Below are 9,231 nucleotides of genomic sequence, written 5' to 3' on the forward strand. Positions count from 1 at the left end.
TGAATCTCTGTATAGTAACTTTACTGAGAAGTACCTTGATTGAACCTAGTAATAGGAATGCACTATCTACTGAGGAGTTTACAAGTTATAATAAATTCGCGATGAAAATGTTAGCTGAGACTGAGAATTCAAATAAGAAAGATACTATGCGAAAAGAATATCTCAATCTATAATAGAAAATAGCATATAGAAGAAAATAATGGAATATGATACAATATTGAAAGAGAGAATTTATCCTAAAAAAGCCAGAATTGACAGTTGTTAGAAGAGATATCAGAAATATTCAAAAACACAATAGAATCATAAGCAGCCTGGGCTGGCTAACTGATCCATCATCCTGACTGATGAAGCCCTGCTTCTCTCCTTTCTACTCCTGTCCAAGAATAGCTTTGTATTTTCCTGCTCTGGTCCCAAATCAGATCAAGCTATTTTATGACATGTTCCTTTCAACACGATTTGACAATTTCTCTCAATCAAGATGAATTTGAAATTTTTTGCTGTAGTGCGTTCTAACAACAACTTAATCTCTGACTTTGACCGTGTGACCTTGATTATTCTGTCAGCTCGAGCAAAGTAAACGATTTTTTTTAGCAAAGTTGCTACATAATCTATAATCAACTATACCAGTATCCTATCATATTAAGCGAGCAATTTCTGTATTTTTATATCTGGTTATTCATATTTGTATCTAGTTATTCATGTTTAACGGATCTCGAGAACGGATCTAACGATTTTCACGAAATGTGGAACATATGGTAGGTATATGATATGAAAATTCGATTGCACTAGGTCTCATCCTTGGGAAAACTCGTTGAACGACATTAAAAGGATAATTCATCCTTGGCTGAAACAGCTGTGGATAGTAAAAAAGTGAGTGAGCGAGTGAATATGTGAAAAATCAAAATATCGCATCCCCGAAATTCATAAGATGACATATAGCCAGCTGTGAAATATAAACACGATCATTTTAGAGAATTGTGTTTTGTTTATCAATAAATAAAAATAACGAGCGAAGCTCGGTTCCCCGAAATTACTATGCTGTACAGTGATTTTGAAAATAAACTGTGATTTCATAACAAGTCTATTTTCAAAATGTGCGTATTTATTTAAAATGTTGTTCCATGAATTTTTGAAAAGTTCATAATGGAGGTTACGTCCTCCACTCTAGATTCACTCAGAAAACCTATTTCTAGTACGGTATTTGATCTTTGATTGTTTAATCTTTCTCTTTACTCTCTCAAGCATTATTCTGACAATATTCCTCCTCGTATGTTGTTTATTAAATCTTTGAGGCTTTAAAGACGGTTCACATAGTCACTATTATGTGACTTCATCACTGAAGTCATGACTTCAGTGATGACTAAGTGATGACTTACATCACTTCTTCACTTGATGAATATTCTAATTTGTTAATGGAGTAGTTTGCGATTACGGAGTTCTTCTATGGAGATGGTATCCAACCCAGAAAATGAGCACTCGACAAAAGTTTTTCAACATGGGAATATGCAAATATCATCAAGTGACACCAGGCAATTCGAGAAAGTGACAATCCAATGCTATAAGCGGGTAGGCCTACATAATTTTATAGGTAGAAATAAGCACAGTCTGCTAATAAGAACAGCTTGCTTCCTGCATTTAGCAATCTTATTGTAAAACTTTGGAACATAGACAATTCAATACGATATTCATATTGTTGAATATCTTCTCATGTTTTATTGCAAATCTACAAATGTTTATCACTGTAAACTCACTTAAAAATAGACAATTCAATATTAATTGATGAAATACTTCTCCTGTTTTTTTTTAAATCTACAAATTGTTTTGACAAGGAATTAAAAAATATAACAAACTGAAAACCCAAGCTGATTGAAAATGCAAAGAGGATTCTTCTTCCTATTACTGATCACGTTTTACCGTGGGAAAAAATGGAGGAAGAATTTATCCTATTCTTATTCCACGGTTACACTACTGAGTAAATAAACAACGTCTCTTATTTTGTGGTTTTACTATAATGCTGATGTGTGTCTGATAGAGAAGACTGTTCCTGTTTATAATCAAAGGCTGATAGTAGTTCAACAGTTCTCTGCTAGGGCTCGCTAGTTGCTCGAGAGCTTTGCTGCTGCTGGCAACCTCTCCGCCCAATAAATCATGGCCGAATGATTGACAGGCAGACGCCATGCTGACAACATGTAAACAACCCCTCTTCAACTCACCCCTCGTTTCAGCTTCAACTGTTTTAGATTCCCTTTCCTGACAAAATTCTCTCTCTTCCTCTCTTCAGGACACAACGGACAAACAACTGTCATGAAACTTTGTCATTTGTAAATGGATCTATAAATAAATGAAGAAACCTGAATAACCAAAATGAACTCCCGAAATAAAACAGAATAATCGGCATGTCAGTGTCATAATGGGGCGCTTAGCTACTGATAGTATTGATTGTTGAGTTTTCAGGTGGAATTTTATTTTCGACAATAAATTGTCTAGTGCTTGAAGAACATCATAGCAATCAAAACACGTTGATGGATTGCAACATGAGTCTGTTGCACTTTTTGATTGATACAAAAAATACAATTCCTAGTTCGCAATATAATTATTCAAATAGTGTTTAACATTTTTTTTTGGAATGAGAGATATGTTCCAGCTTACATCAAAGTGCTTTGGAATTTTTTTCATTGAGAAATGCAGGGATTGATTTAAATCTAAGAATTGAAAATGTGCAGAAAAGCGATTCAACATATAGGTCTTGGTGACGGTTGCACAACAGCCGGTTACATTTTAACCGTGTTTAATTCCACGAGAACCAACCAGAGAAGCCGTTTTTTTTTCAAAAACGACGCCTCTGATTGGTTCTCGTTAAATTAACCACGATTAAAATTTATCTTGCTGTTGTGCAGCCGGGCCTCAGAATTGCAATAAAAAGCGATGCAATATATTTGAAATTGATCTATCACTTTCAACTTTTTCAAAAATCAAGGAGGCTGTTTTGCATTATTACTTTTCATACTTATAAAGCCTGGCCGCCTGCTAGAGATAACCTAGGATCTAGGATACCATGGATAACATGTTTGTCCATGTGATTAGAACATCATAAGAAACATCTAGCTCTCTCAAAATCTGTGCAGTTGATATTCAAGATAATTCTTATACTATCTGCTATCTTGATTGAATATTTTCTTTCAGATCTCACATGTACCTTCTCAGAAAATGTAGTGGAGTTATTTTCTTAGTTCATTTGATATACCCGATGAGTGTTCAGATTCTATCAGATCCTAGAGACATATTGGTCTTCGCCACATAGCAACCATCACGAGACTATTTTTTATTAACAAAGTACAGAAATTTGAACAAATTCCAGTGAGCTTGAATGCTTCCAATTATTATTTTAGCTCTCTTAACATCAATTTCCTGAAGTTAGTCTAAAGAGCTCATTCTACAATTTCTCAATATTCATCTCATCGATGATGGGCCATAACCACTGCAATAAAATAAAACCAATAATTCCTTTATCATTTTGTGAATAAGTTATAAACCAACGACAAAACTAAAAGAAATGTATAGGTGTTATTGTATATATCTGCGAAGACCTTGCTGTATGTAATTTGAAATAACTTATGAAGGATCTTATTCAAAAACTTTGGATGGACTCTGGGAAATCAGTTTGTATGAGGATAGAGCATAGAATTGAGATGTTTAATGAGATAATATTGTGATTGACATTTTAAATATAGAAATCTTTGTTATCTCCAATTCCAAAAATAATTGTTAAATTGACGATTATAAAGTGCCTCATCAATTTTACTTTATGTCTTCTTCTTGATGTGTGAATGGAAGTATTATTCTTAAATTATCTATTTTAAATTGATAATGTGAGGAGGAAGGAATGTTGAGGAACTAGCACAAACACTTTAATTATCTTTAGAATAATAAATTCAATTATTATTTCTAGATACTAGAGATCAGAGAGAACGATTTCCATACTCTTGGATCCTGGATAAACTCTTGTCAACTCTTCAAAGTTGCAGGATAACATGATATAATCTATGAATCAATCATGGTAGGGTGAATATGATTTAATGTGAGTATTCTTCCTCAAGTACTATTCACAACTTCCAAAAATTTTCTGAACGCAATCTCAAAAACTGAAATAACATCATCTCTCAACAATCTTCACACTGTTTTCTTTCTTGAAAATACACTTCTGCGCTTTTTTGTTAGGCCTTCTACATTCTGATATCAAAACACAACCATTAAAAAAATATCCACTTGACAGGCAACAACTCTTTCCCCAGGCAAAACACGTCTATAATAATCATAAATTGCTGGCAATAAAAGGCAAACAGTAGTATACGGCGCCGACTCCAATTATTGAGGGTTATTATAGTTCGTATGCAAGCTTGGCAATTACCTTTAGTCTTTATCTCGTAAGATATACCTATACCTGACCACCTAATATTCTTTTACCATATACGAATGAGCATCACAAATGTGATATCATTTCAGGACTTCACAGCTGCAGCTAAAAAACTCACTATAAATCCAACCATGAAACCGGTTATGTCAGATTTTGTCCAGTCACACAATTAATTGATTTGTGTCAGATTTATTAGACTGCACATAGTGCTTGCTTACAAATTGGAGGCAGGCTACTGGTAGCGAGTTTTTGGCGTCATTAAGGCGTGTGGCTCTTGTAAGTTAATCTTGTAAGTTAGACGTCAATCTGTAAGCTGGTTTGCGACTTCTAAAACACTCTAGAGTCTATCTAGAGGTTTCTGAGAGACTTTATCATATAACCGAATCTCCAAGCTCTTGCTTTGAATATTGTGATTACAGTATTTGGAAAATAATAGATTCCAAACATCGAGTATCCTGATCCTTACCTCATTCATGTGTTATGTTACCTCCCTCATAATTTGATCAATGTAAACTTGATACTTTGACTTTTGACAACTTCTCCTGCAAATTGTACGATTTTCTCTTTGTAGCCCATGTAGATTAGGTCTCATGTCAAGTAGCCGTCAAAGTTTGATAGATAGATTCATTGAAACCTAATTTTTAATAAACCTAACACTCGATTAGGAAGTCTAAAATAATAAATCGTATTATTCATCAAATGAACTCAAGCCTTATAAGAGCACTCAATAGAAAGAAAAATAAAAATCTCAGTACCATTTTTGAATAATTGTTCAATCACAACTTGTTTCGGACATTGATGCCATTTTCAAGAGTGATATGAAGATAAGACTTCATATCACTTGATGTCCGAAACATGTTGTGATTAAATAATTATTCAAAAAGGGTACTGAGATTTTTATTTTTCTTTCTATTTCTATAAAAAGTAGCCCTATACAGAAAAGAGATAAAATAGCAATCAATCCTACAGCAGTATCAAATTACATTCCACTAATGGAATTTAGGAGTTATAGTCAAGAACTAAGGCATTCAGTTCCAATCATTAAGATCAAAAGTAATCACAACTTGTAGGAATAAAACCAAAATACAGTACATTGTTAGAGAGACTATCATGAAATGAACTAACACAAGTTTTCACTACTTACACGAGTAGTTCAAATTCCACTAATGGAATTTAGGAGTTATAGTCAAGAACTAAGGCATTCAGTTCCAATCATTAAGATCAAAAGTAATCACAACTTGTAGGAATAAAACCAAAATACAGTACATTGTTAGAGAGACTATCATGAAATGAACTAACACAAGTTTTCACTACTTACACGAGTAGTTCAAATTATGAGCTTTAAACTCACTTTTTGTAGTTTCATAACCAACTTAAAACTCACTCACTATTCATCTTCCACATTAAATAATGATTTGTGGCTCTGTTAATAAATGGAAAAATAAGTTCATTCGTGTATTAATTGAACAAAGTTCTAAGCATTAAGTGCAGGAGGAAAATCAATTGATGCTGTCACATGAAGTAAAATAACTCGATTCATTAAAATAATATTTCAGTTGTTAAAGAGCATCAGTGGTACAGAGGTAGACCTATTATAATAGATTGAATAACTTCAAAAATGACTATTAGTTGATTCATTTCAGTAAATTTTCAGTCATTTGTAATGTAAGATCACCCCTGATTTAGAACTGCCACAACGAACAACAAAACATTCTAACTCCGGACAATGCAAGTATAGTGACATATGTTTTGAGTAGAACGGTGTGATGAACATTAGTGATAACGTTCAACAATGCCCAACATCATTATAGACCCCGGTCAGTGCTTATTGAGAAAGTAGGGTTTCAATGAAAGCCTGAAGAAGCGACCGAGGGTGGAACCCCCCTCCCTGCCGCTCTCCCTAGGAAGTGCCAGGGGATTGCAAGACAAATAATGGCAGTTCGTGATATCACGAGGGTTCCGAACCGTCATAATCGCTCCAAACAGCAAATTGTCTCAATTATGATTGGTGCTGTCCAACTCACCATTAAAAATTAGTATCTTCTGCAATATTTCATATCATCAACTAGCGTCTGTGTCATGTTCCTCTAGTTTTAAGATTATTTCTTATGGGAGTTCAAACATCGATACCAATATCATTTATAAATCGTAGTTGGAGTGAATCATTCATTGTAGTGTAATAGTGAAAGTGGATTTATATGACTCTCTTAATGTGCAAGACATGAGTACATACAAGTGTATTGAACCTGCTGTTCAATACACAGATATCATGTATCTATGTATTGAAGAACTAGTATTATATCTAATGATAATTGAAGGATAAAAAGGATTTCTTAATAGAAATTAATCTTCCACGAAAAAAAGGGATCCAAGACACGTAGTATCGTGTCAGTATCGCTAGAGCCTAAGAGGCTGTATCGATTGAGGATACATATTCAATCGATTAACCTAATCCCATCTAAAAGTGGATTTCTTAATAGAAGTCCATTATTGAAGGACTAGTATTATATAATATCTTGTATTGAAGGACCGTTTGCACAGTGAAGGCTTCAACTGGATTGAATCACCAGAGTTCAATCTCAAATGCTCATCCAAGCGTTTCTGTAAAAGCACAACATGTATACAGGACACAAATCAAAATACAAATTTCATTGTTTATTGAAATTGAGGTATGTAAACAACTCTATATTTCGTATCTCACATTTTAATAATTCGAAACTTGTAAATTCTGCTCCTACATGGGTAATAGATACTAATTTTTTGAGCTCTAAGTACACCTTCTTCGACCTTTCACGCTACTCCAAACTAAACTGAAAATATGAATCACCTTTATGAGTGAAATGAATCAGGTCCAAAAAATTAATAACTATTGCTTTGCTGTGAATGATTTATTGTCCTTGCGCTTCTATTTTACCGAGGATCATCACTCTGATTATTTATTTATTTATACATTGATGGATCCAATATCATTCTCAACTATGAATGATTGGGGAAGGAACAACAGGCTTAAAGCCCAAAACTGTTCCATCCTCAAATTTGGATGGAAATTTCCCGAAAATAGGTTATGTTTATCACATCATAGGTGTTGTCCAATTTTGAGTCCAAAATATATTTATATAAACTAGGAATCTAGATAAGATGAGAACCAAATTGGATAAAAAAATCCACTAAACCATCACTGATAACTGATAACTATAATATTATTAATAATTAATAGAGAAGGAAATTCATATAGCTTTTTTGGGTGGGGATTCCATAGCGGAAAGGTCCTACCTCGCCTGAATATATAGTTTGAGTCGTCATTGGTCCTTACGACTGTCATACTCCAGCCATTAATAATCAATGCAATCAAACCTCCACCAAAGTTGATCATTTTTGTACATGATAACCATCGTATTTCAAATAGTCGTCTGCATTCTCTCTTACTCTCCTCAATCTTCTTGTTTCGTTCCACAAGAGGAGTAATCCTTTGATGCCGACCAAAGAAAAGAAAAGCGAGAATAATGACTGTTATTATTGAGGAGGCGCTAGGTGATACGTACCTTTAATGTCTCTGTGAAGAATAATACGTTTGCTACTGTATGTTCAAACTTCTTCTGTTATGGTTGTTTGAGATCTCGTCGTTCATGCTCCATGACTTTCTCTCCTTGATTTTCTTATTGAGATACATAGGATCATTAACGATTTACATCAAGGAAAACGAATATAATTGAGGAGTTTTTCAAATAACCAAGGAAGAGGTCAACTTGGAGAAGTGAAGATCAAAGACTACCAATAGAGAATCTTAATTATTGAGTTTGCTGATATATTCTCACTCTATATTATGCCGATAACTGATCATTTCTCTACAGCATTTGTGTGGATGACATGACCCAAGTAAAAACTTGGTCTTTAGACTACTGTAACGGTTTTAATATTATGTCCCTGTTTTAGGGAACATGTGCAACGGATTTTCTATTTTTATCAAAATCAATCATTTGTTTTTTCAAAAAGAGGGTTTGAGAGGAAATTAAATTTATTTTTAAAATACAAGAAAATTTGATTAGGAAATTTTGATATTTTTCGGGATGATTATGGATGAAAAATAATATACTAGGAGATGGGTAAATATAATTTGAAACTGGCGAATAATGACAATGATAAATGTGATAATTTTACTCACCACTGTTAATAATAATTCACCTACGCGCATGCGTTTCTCTCAGCCCAACTGCATGTACTGACTGATGTGGATATCTTACGGCATATATTATGGCACGACATACAACGACCCGGCAGCACGAAACACAAGGAACGGCACGAGTTACTCGATACGACTCGACATGGCAACTTCCGGGACCGCACTGTACTTTTTCGTCACTGCTGGTTCATTTCTTGCACTGTCCTGTTGTCATTATCACTATGCCAGTATAGGAATGTAAGGAAGGATAGAGGAGTTGTTTTAAACTATTATCTGTTAGAGCTTGGCTAGAGCTGCCTTATCTGTTAGTTGGCAGATAGCAGGGTTGGAATGTTGATTTGTTTGGACACTATTTTTGATACTTCCATATACCAAGAAAATGGATCGTTACACTACCAATAGAGAATCTTAATATCGAGTTTGATGGTGATACATTTGAGCACAGAATACAGCATTCTGTTGTATTCTGTGATTTCAGGTACAAGTCTTGATAACTGAGCTCTTCTCAACAATAGTATTCCTGTAGATGACATGACCCCAGTAAAACCATGGTCTCTAACTTGAGATGCATTTTTTTATTATGGATAAGAGTCATTGAATGACGTTTATAGCCAAGGCCGTTAAATCTCACTGACCA

At 34.2% G+C, this 9,231-nt stretch overlaps 1 protein-coding gene across 1 annotated transcript in view; it reads right to left on the bottom strand.

Moving 5' to 3' along the window:
• LOC111055858 (homeobox protein Hox-B1b) overlaps positions 1–8,790 on the bottom strand; it is an 84,478-nt gene extending 75,688 nt beyond the window's left edge. Inside the window, exon 1 of the transcript XR_005571990.1 lies at positions 8,577–8,790. The gene's annotated coding sequence lies outside the window, so the exon portion shown is untranslated. The remainder of the gene's footprint in view (positions 1–8,576) is intronic.
• Positions 8,791–9,231: the final 441 nt, after the last annotated feature.

This window comes from Nilaparvata lugens, chromosome 8 (assembly GCF_014356525.2).
Source record: "Nilaparvata lugens isolate BPH chromosome 8, ASM1435652v1, whole genome shotgun sequence".
Classification (NCBI taxonomy): Eukaryota; Metazoa; Arthropoda; class Insecta; order Hemiptera; family Delphacidae; genus Nilaparvata; species Nilaparvata lugens.